This window comes from Genypterus blacodes, unplaced genomic scaffold, assembly GCF_046128005.1.
Source record: "Genypterus blacodes isolate CSIRO-AG114 ecotype Tasmania unplaced genomic scaffold, CSIRO-AGI_Gbla_v1 ptg000052l_1, whole genome shotgun sequence".
In the NCBI taxonomy this organism is placed as follows: Eukaryota; Metazoa; Chordata; class Actinopteri; order Ophidiiformes; family Ophidiidae; genus Genypterus; species Genypterus blacodes.
This window is the reverse complement of record NW_027466864.1, coordinates 3,054,601-3,064,174: the sequence shown is the minus strand read 5'-3', so window position 1 is coordinate 3,064,174 and position 9,574 is coordinate 3,054,601.

Below are 9,574 nucleotides of genomic sequence, written 5' to 3'. Positions count from 1 at the left end.
CTCATACTTATTAGAGTTCTGAGGACTTAAATGGTTTCAGAAAGTCTATAACTCTCTAAACCCAGACTATGGTGTTCTCCTGGAGCATTTTAAAACCACATAACAGCACCATTTCTCAAGCTATTTTCCACCATTAAGTGCAACGCAAATGAGCCGTTGTTTTAATGGAGGTTGAACCATGTGCTGGTCCAAGAAGCCAGATAGTTAGAAAAGCACTAGTTTGGTGTATCCAAATCATTTTGAACAACACTAACAAGCTGTTTCTGAAACCGAGGTGCCAATTAAGAAGCTTTTTCCTACAATGTGACAAGTGGCTGGTGGAGAAAAACAACTGACAAAAAATTGAAGGGTCGCTTGATCGTGGTGCCAAGACACAGATTTAAGTGGAAGGGGCACTGAAAAAACAAAGCTGATTTATTGCGTGCATAATCTCTCAAATAACCCCAAACTATAAACAGTCCCAAATACTTAAGAGTTAATGCGTGTTTAAATGATGTCATAAACTCAGAAAAGTGATGAAGAAGCAAATGATGATACAGAAAGTTGAGTTTTAAAGGTGATAGAGTGCTGTGGGAAGTCTATCACAAACAGAATTGCGGCCAAATAATGAACTAAACCGTGGTTATAAAACCCCTCCTGCAGAATCAGTTATACCAATGACAAAACATACAGTTCTGCTGTATTATGCTTCAAATGCCCTTTTAGCACCGGAGCTCAATTTTCCTCCCACATAGAAACAAAAGACCAAATCTCAATGCACTCTTAAGTGGTCCCTTTTGCTTGCCGGTTCCTGACACAAACATTCGTAGAGCGCCGTATGTGTTGTTTAAACCATCTTAGTTCTCCTATAAGTCAATGAGACATAGATAATCTTACTGCTGAGGCTTTTGTAAGGGGAAGCAATAGCTCTGAAAAAGCTCTGTGTGTCTACTGTGTCCTAATGACTTCTGGTCCAGTTAGTCTGAGAGTCTGATCTCTCTAGCAGGCCGTCTGCCTCTGCAGCAGAGAGGGGAAAAAGGAACTGGTTACTCCCACACAGACCAGATCAGGTTCCCCTACGCCTACACACACTCTCGCACACACACACACACACATACAGATGACCATATACACACTCGTACGCCAATGAACTTACATATGCGCAAATCGATGGCTGTATGCATGCAGCCACACACTCTCACACACACGCTAAGCAGCGGGATCTGTGATATAGCTTAGCTGTCTAATGATCCCTGTATTTTACATTGATGAAAACAGATCAGCTGAGGGGCAGACTGGCGTGCGGCATGGAGTGGGCGGTTTTGGACCAAGGTGAACCGGAGGTTTGACGATCCGCTGGCTCTCATCATGGTTATAATAGCCGTTGAGACAGAAGCCTTCATGGAAATCTAGCATGTGGCTTCTGATAACGGAAGTCATAAAATGGTAACGTTAACAAAGAAGCACACAAGCAGCTTTTAGTCTGGCACTAGAAGAGGGGGCAGCAGTACTAGAAGGGTTGGTACAAGATACATGACCAGGGTGAAACCTAGGACTAGAGAAGGTAAACAACATCTTGGTACTTATTTAAATCAATATAATCTGTATAAAATGACGTAGTTTTCGGACAGAAGAATGGATGGATGGGTGGATGGATGGGTGGGTGGGTGGATGAATGGATGGATGGATGGATGGATGGATGGATGGATGGATGGATGGATGGACAGTTGGATGGATTTTAAATGGTGATTTTCCAAGCGCAGGAAGTGATCTCCTCCCACTCTGTCTTGTCTACCCGTGTCAGACAATCCCCGCGACTCAGGCCCTAAAACGAGGCCGACTTCCTTTCCTGCTGGGGACTATAAGTTCTGGCCCAGACTCCCATGATATTGACTGAAGTAAAGGAAAATGAGCAGGAAGCTTAAATCTCAAATCATATTAGTTTTTAACCACCATAGTGTTTAAATAAGTGGGACCAGACAGGCTCTTGGACTTACTCTGCCTCATAAGAATGCACGAGTCACTTTTACATTTTTTTCAGTTGCCATAAAATGAGAATCAGTGAAGGAGACAGGAGCACTTCCTGTTTTTTCCAAGCCATCCATGTTTTTGCGTTTAGATGGTACCCAGCTGAATAAGGTCTATTAATTAAAGATGGATAGGTAGCACCGCTTTTCCTGAGGCACGACCTCCTGTTGACATTGGACTAGAATTTTCCTCTTGTGTCCTCTCCTGCTCTGTAGGCCTGTTGGCCAACTTCCTCCCCCCACTTGAACTGTCTCAATAAAACAAAAAGAACAAAGATATAAAATGTGGAGGAAAGAGCGAAATGCGCCTTTAGGAACATTAGTCTTTCTAACCCAACTGGGATTAGAGCTACACACGCATGCACACATACACACACACATACACACACTCACACGGCAGGAGGCTAACTGCTCCAAGTGGGAGCTGTGCTGCTGAGGGCCGGATGAAAGGAAACACTAAAACTACAACGAGGGAAAGACAGGTGGCCAGTTTGGCAGCTCTACACACTCATACACACACTGTGATACACACAAACACACACACAAACTCGTGGACAACAACTACTTCCTCCTTGAACCCCCTGTTGAGCACACCTGTGAAAGTGCCAAATCCTGGACTGTACCTCTTTCACTCATGTTGTTTGGTCTCTTCCTATCTCCTTTTTATCTGTCTCCCCTCACTCCCTCACCACCACCCCCCTCACCCCCCTCTCCCTCTCCCTGATGGCCCCTCTGTGTAAACATTCCTGGGGTTAGCTAGCAGCCTGGCTCACCTTTAATTGGTTGTTAAAAAGACATTTCCTTCTGATGAGGATACCACCAAGGAAGCCCCTATGATTGTATTGATACGTGTGTACATGTGTGACACGTGTGTTTCCTCTTATGTAAACACTGTTAACGCCTACAGAAGAACCACTGAGAGATAAACCTCAATATGTTGTTGTATAAAATGTGTATGTTAAACATTAGTAGCAAATGCTGTCCCTTAGCGTATAAAGCTCACATCATATGAACGTCTATGAACTTCTTTCCACCATAGTAAAATACTGCAGTGGGGAGAAATTGTCTGGAAAGCTCCGGAAGCGTTGTAAATCTCAGCAGCATCGCAGGAAGCTTTGTGGTTCAGACGGAGCGCAAACTTGAAAACAGGCAGATTTATTTGGATTGCATTTGCAAAGCAGAACCTGTTGTCATCTGCATAGCTGTGGAGTTCTACACAATGTTTATGTCTCTAAAGCCAATCCTCTTATCACTACATCCCCTCTATTCTTCCCTCCTTTTGAAAGCTTATATCATTAATAGCTTCATTACATCATTCGGCAACTCAGCAAAGGGAAAGGTTTGTTTTTTTTTATTATGGAAAAGCTTGAAAACAGGTCTTTGTGAGTATGTAGATAGAAGTGACGATATGTTTGTGTCCTTTTCCACATTCCTCCTACAACTTTGCTGTTAATGTTCACTGTAAACTCTAAATCTAACCCAGCAGCAAGGTGCATTTCACTCCTTCACCAATAATACAAAGTGAAAATATAAGAGCGAACAATGAAGACAAATGGACCAACAGTCAGACAGAAGATGTATTTACTTTCCATTGAGACCAGCTGTTGATTTACACTTTTCTGTCTCTAACATAAATGAACACAAATGTATTTCTCATCTTGCAACTCCCAGGAACCTGTGAGGAAGACAATTTCCATTTAATTCTCTCCACATCCCGTATGTGTTGTGGTGACTGAAACTGAACACCAGCCAATTTCACTGATTAGTTCCTCCTTCTCAACTGAAGGCTGGAAAATGAAAACCTGCACACTTTTCAGCTCTACATGACTGTTCACTACTTATCCACATAATTATAACGTCATACTTTATCACCTCTGTAAGCCTGCAAGGAAATGACTGCATCTTTCTGCCCCCTCCTCCAGGTAGGTCAGAGTTCATTCTGGGATTAAGAACAGCAGGCTTTCACTGAGCTTCACTGCTGTAGAATCCACACTGCAGTTTTTCAGTGATAGTAGCTTGAGAGTGACACGGGATCCCTTATGTTACCTTTGCAAAAATAATTAGAAAACAGGAGCTACAGTGCTGGTAAATCTGTTTTCAATCTGTTACAAATTGTAGTTTTAAGTAAACAATCTGGTGAGCCAAAGTGGGAAGTTAATGAGATGAGAGAGATTATCATAAGAAAACAGTGGAGATCAGCAGCCACACACTGCAGCAAACCACATTGTATGCCACTGAGAAATTAAAGAATTATCTTAATTCTCTATGTGGATTATGTCATATGCCGCTGTGCTGTTACTATGGTTACACATGTGTATTCTGCACGGGGTCCCATATGTTCAGAATTGCTAAGAAAACTAAAGGGCACCAATCATGTGCCTGAGCCAAAGCAGAGCCAGGCCCAGCGCGGGTACAGCAGCCACACACACATGCACACAGGCACGCACACACACGCACGCACACACACACACACACACACACACACACACAGTTAAAACTCCATCAACAATATTTCCAAACAAAGCAATTCTACTTCAGACACTGGGAGAAAATAAATTAAGCTTCAAGAAGGAGAGGATATGATAAAACACTAAAAGGAGGTTTTGACATAGCAGCTCTGTGTTGTGGGGATGGAAAACAGAGCCAGACACTAACCAAGCACAGCCTCAGTGACCACCAGCTGACAATCAAAGGAGGACTTGTGAAATCTTAGCAACCAAAAGAAAACAGACGCTGTGGTGACTGTTGAGCAGGTGAGGGTGAGACCCAGCACTTCCTCCATTCCTGCATTAAGCTGTCAAGCAACTCAGAGGAACCATACGTGTCCAACACACACTTTATTCATTTGAGTTGGGCTGCTTCAAATGAGACAATGAGACACACCCCAGCTCAAGACATACACATACATGAGCTCACACTTACACGCACACACACACACACCAGGCTACAGCAAGTGTTTCATCCTTTTATAGGCTCTGCGAATCAGGAGGCTCTTTAGGTTTTATTGGCCTCTAAGCAGGCGTATACAGATCCAACGATGAACACGTGCTGCCCTCCCCAGAGTGTGAACCCCAAACGCACAATTATTAGTCACACTACAAGGCTGGTTAGTGAAGTACAAAAAATGAAAAAGAAGAAGGCTGCCTTAGTCTGGTTTCCTGTACAATTTAAATTCAACGTTGCATGATAGTACGTTTGAGGGAAAACTGGGAACTCATGACTTGGGACCATAATGAGCACCAACACAGGTACAATCAAGGACGATTGATTCAATTCAACTTGATATAGCGCCAAATGGCAACAAATCTCTCAAGAGCATTTCAATGGGAAGAAACCTAAGGCAGGGCCCTAAGTGGGCGGCCATCTGCCTTGGGTTGAGAGAGAGAGAGATAGAGAGGAGGAGGAGAGAGGAGCTCAGTGTATCATCAGGCAGGGGAGCAAGCATGCGGGTATACATACTGGGGAGGGAGGGGATGATGGTCAGGTGTGTAAAGCTGGAGAGTGATGATTGGGTCACTGAGAGTCATGTGACAGCAGGAGTGAAAAACATGAACAACGGGGCGATCACACCCACAAACACAGAGAAATGAGTGACTAGCAGGTAGAAGAGGCCGTATTGACAAAAACAATCCTTCCCTCAACTATAGATAGACTAGCACGAGACACAGAGATGGTAAGAAAGAGAGAATTAGAGGAGCAGCCAAGCCTTCAGTCAGTAGCAGCCTGCCAGAGCGTTGCTTTGCCTCGCCAGGTCCCTGCGCTCTCTGCTCTGTCCTGTCCAATAAGACCCCTGGTTTAATGCTGGAAAATTCCCTCCAAGCTGTCAATCATCCCCTTTAATAAAAACAAAGTATAACATTGCGGTCTCACTCGCTCTCCGTTCCCCCTAGAGAATTAGAATGCGAGGTTTTGTCTGCGGAACTGTGAAAATCTCCTCTGCTTTTATTAGCAAAGCCCTGGTTCGACCGAAACGCTGGAAAAATCGGGCCACTCTCCGCTCTGCGTCTCCCATCTGGACTGCATTAAAGCCAACCACCTGGACCCAAACCAAACCTGAAATGAAACTGGGGGTATTACAGAAAATAACTCCAGGATCTTACTGCACACATACACACACACACACACACACACACACACACACACACACACACACACACATATATATATATCTGTTATTCGCTCACACACACACATTTACGTGCGTGTATGCAGCCTGCCGTTTCTCTCGCTTTCTATTTCGTGCTTAATCAGATTTCCTTTAGGAAAAATAGACTTAACCCACATGATGGGATCTGATTTGACTGGCTGACTCAGTGGTTGGATAATTTTTTTTTTTGATGATTTGGTTAACTGACTGGCTGATTTGGCTTGTTAGGTGCTGACAAGTTGGCTAACAGGCTGGCTCACTGAATGGAGAATTGATGAGTGATATTTAACTGACTGACTGAGTGGCAGAATCCTCTTATGTGTGAAATTTGACTTGTTGTTAAGAAAAAAAAAAATCCTTCAACTTAAGCGTGTGTCCCTAAGTGGACTCTGTCTTGGTCAGCAGCCATCTTTAGATCTTTATAAATCACCCCAGCATGCTACTCATCACAGGATATCAATCCTTACCTGCACTCTGCTCCCAAAGCAGAGAAATGGCTTTCAGATGCTTATCACGTCTCTCTTACAGACAAACTCCACCCAAAAACATTTGCCTGCTGTATATTCAGGTGGGTGCTGTTAAAACTTTGGTTCCTTGCTGATGGAGATCAGTGGCTGTAGTCAGTCAGCGCCAAAACACTCACGTAACCCTCTGAAGCACGCTGTACTGTAGCTATGCTCACTATGATCCAATGGTAAACTAGACACTTCCATCTAAATCCTCACAAGTCACTTATGCACTCGTCAAAACAAGGTATGTGCTATCCAGACAGAAGCTTTATTATGGTAAATATATGATTGTAGCCACACTGTATAAACAGAAAGAGGAGAGGTGGATGCTGCATGAGAAGCTGCTTTTGATATTTGGATATTTCTGTAATGTTACAAACGATGCCACACTTTGACTCCAGCTGCTGTTGTTGATCAGAAAACCTTTTACAGCCACAATCAAGAGCTACAGTAGGTGTTTAACATAAGACACACATTATGCATATTATAGCATACCAGGGGTGGGTGGATTTTCATGAATGAATTATGTGAGACAAAAATGAGAAGCCTCATATCAGCTAATGCTGCAATCCTGAGGATGTTGAGCTGCTTAATATATTTCCAATATCATCAAGTTTGAAATTCTTGCTCAATACAGTTTAATACAGATTTATATTTAATTTTGTTGCAAGCAAGTGGGTCACAATGCGTCATTGATAACATTCATCTGATGCTAAGAAGCACAAAGTGTTGCTGTTTGTGTGCTGCTCTAGGTAGAAGTGGGATGTTTCTCTACCTGCAGCAGGTGCGTATCCTCTCTACTGTGGTTCTAGGACAGATGACCTCTCTCTCTCTCTCTCTCTCTCTCTCTCTCTCTCTCTCTCTCTCTCTCTCTCTCTCTCTCTCTCAACCCCTCTATCCTGACAACAGTGGTGAGTAACTTGGCCAAACATCTGTAAGTACGAGTCTGTTTCTGACAACATAACATCCTCTTCTCTCCTGACAGGTACGACCTCTGGAGCTGTAAAACAAGTATGCAAATATGCTGTATCATTTTAATTCCCCTCCAAAACTATATAAAGATAGATCTAAATCACAGAACTGAGATGAAGGGTGGACACTTGACAAAGCAGTGTGGGATAGGTTCAGCGACTTAGTGCCAGACTTCCACATGTGCACTTACACACACAATCAGACACACACACATGCACAGCTAGCTGGTTGTATTCCAAAACCACTCGTAGCCTCCTTAAATCACCAAGGTAAAGTGTTAGTAGAGGCAGAACAAAATGAAATGAAAATAAACATGGCAGAGCAACGTTTACAGCCCAGAACCCGGTATCACTCCCCTCGGTGGAAAACACACCATAAATTACAGCAGATCATTTTGTGGAATTTTGGAGGAAAAAAAATTGTTCCCCTCTCTGACAAAAAAAAACTGGGCAGTTGATTTATATCAACATTAATTGTGCGTGCATGTGAGGGTCTGCGCTGTGCGTTTGGGTGGTTTGTGAGTGCGCCTGCTGGGCGTGCTGGGCTGCATGCATTTGTTTGTCAGATTTGTCTATGCGTGTTCATGAGTCTCTCTGTGTGTGTGCATAGTGGAGAGCGACAATGCTGCGGTTTCTGACCATATGATCCTGCACATTTCTTGAGCACTATAGGCAGCTGGACAGCTTCCACCGCTCATAACAACAACAATATGTTCCATATGAATCTCACTCTTCACCCTTGTCACGGTTTGGCTTCAGCTGCAACTCCAGTTACATAGATTTGTAAAATATATAATCTTTGACTGGTACTGGTCTTGAGCCAATAAAGAGGGGACAAGACATCATCATCATTGTCAGGGCAGCATGCTGTTTATGGTTGCAGCACAGATGAAAACCTCTTTGTCTTCAGATATGGAACAAGACAACAAAAGCAGAACACGGCGTACAGGGATTGAACTCCTTCATTTAGATTTAAGATACTTTACAGTACAGTTAGAGCGCTGGTGTCAGATTTCATAAAAAAAATGATGCAGCTTTGTAACGCTGAACCAAGGAAAAAGTGTTTTAATGTGCAAACACAGCAGTTTCATAGTTGATGCACTACAATCTGTATGGAATTTACTCTTCACCCCATGATTGTTCAGGTAACCCAAACCCTCCCTGTGTAGTGTGTGGAGACTGGCAGTATTCTTGTTGCTGTACTGTTTGTGTGTACAGAGGTAGCCATCACTGAAAGTCTTTATTTTCCATTATCTCCACCGTGAACAGTTGTTTTCAATTATTCAGCAAAAAAATACACTCAAACTGTCAAAAAAAACAGGCTCCAAGACAAAGACTTGAATGTGTGAGCAACAGACCTTACCTGAAACTAATCTGCACAAATGAATTTAAAGGTTCTCAATCTGAAAGTGACCCGAGGAAGGTCAGGGCAATTGTATTTGTTGCCTGAAATCTGCTGGAATACAAAACAACATGGCGCAGTATAAAGCAGACGCATCAACACTTCAGCCAAAATACACAGTACTTCTCATTTATTGCTCCTACAAGAGGCACAACTTTGCACAATCTTATTTCAACTAAATTCCTCAAGCTCCATTGTTTTGGATGGGAACCACGAGCAAATAGAAGCTCTTTGCTTTGGCTGTGTGTTTGAGGTCAATATCATGTTAACCTGCATGATTCCTCATTTTGCTTCTCAACTCATTTTGTCCTTTCAAAAGTTCCAGGCCTGGACAGTGCACACATAATGATGCTGCTGCCACTGTGTGTTACCTTAAGCATGTTGTTATGGAGACCACAAGCATTGACACTGATAGTTCTTGCCTTAACGACCGCACAGATTTCTTCACGCGCAAAAAAACCCAGAAAGAGAAAGCAGCACTGCAGCTTGGAAGGTCGATCTCTCTAGTTCTCTTTGGATATTTCACCATTTCTATCTAT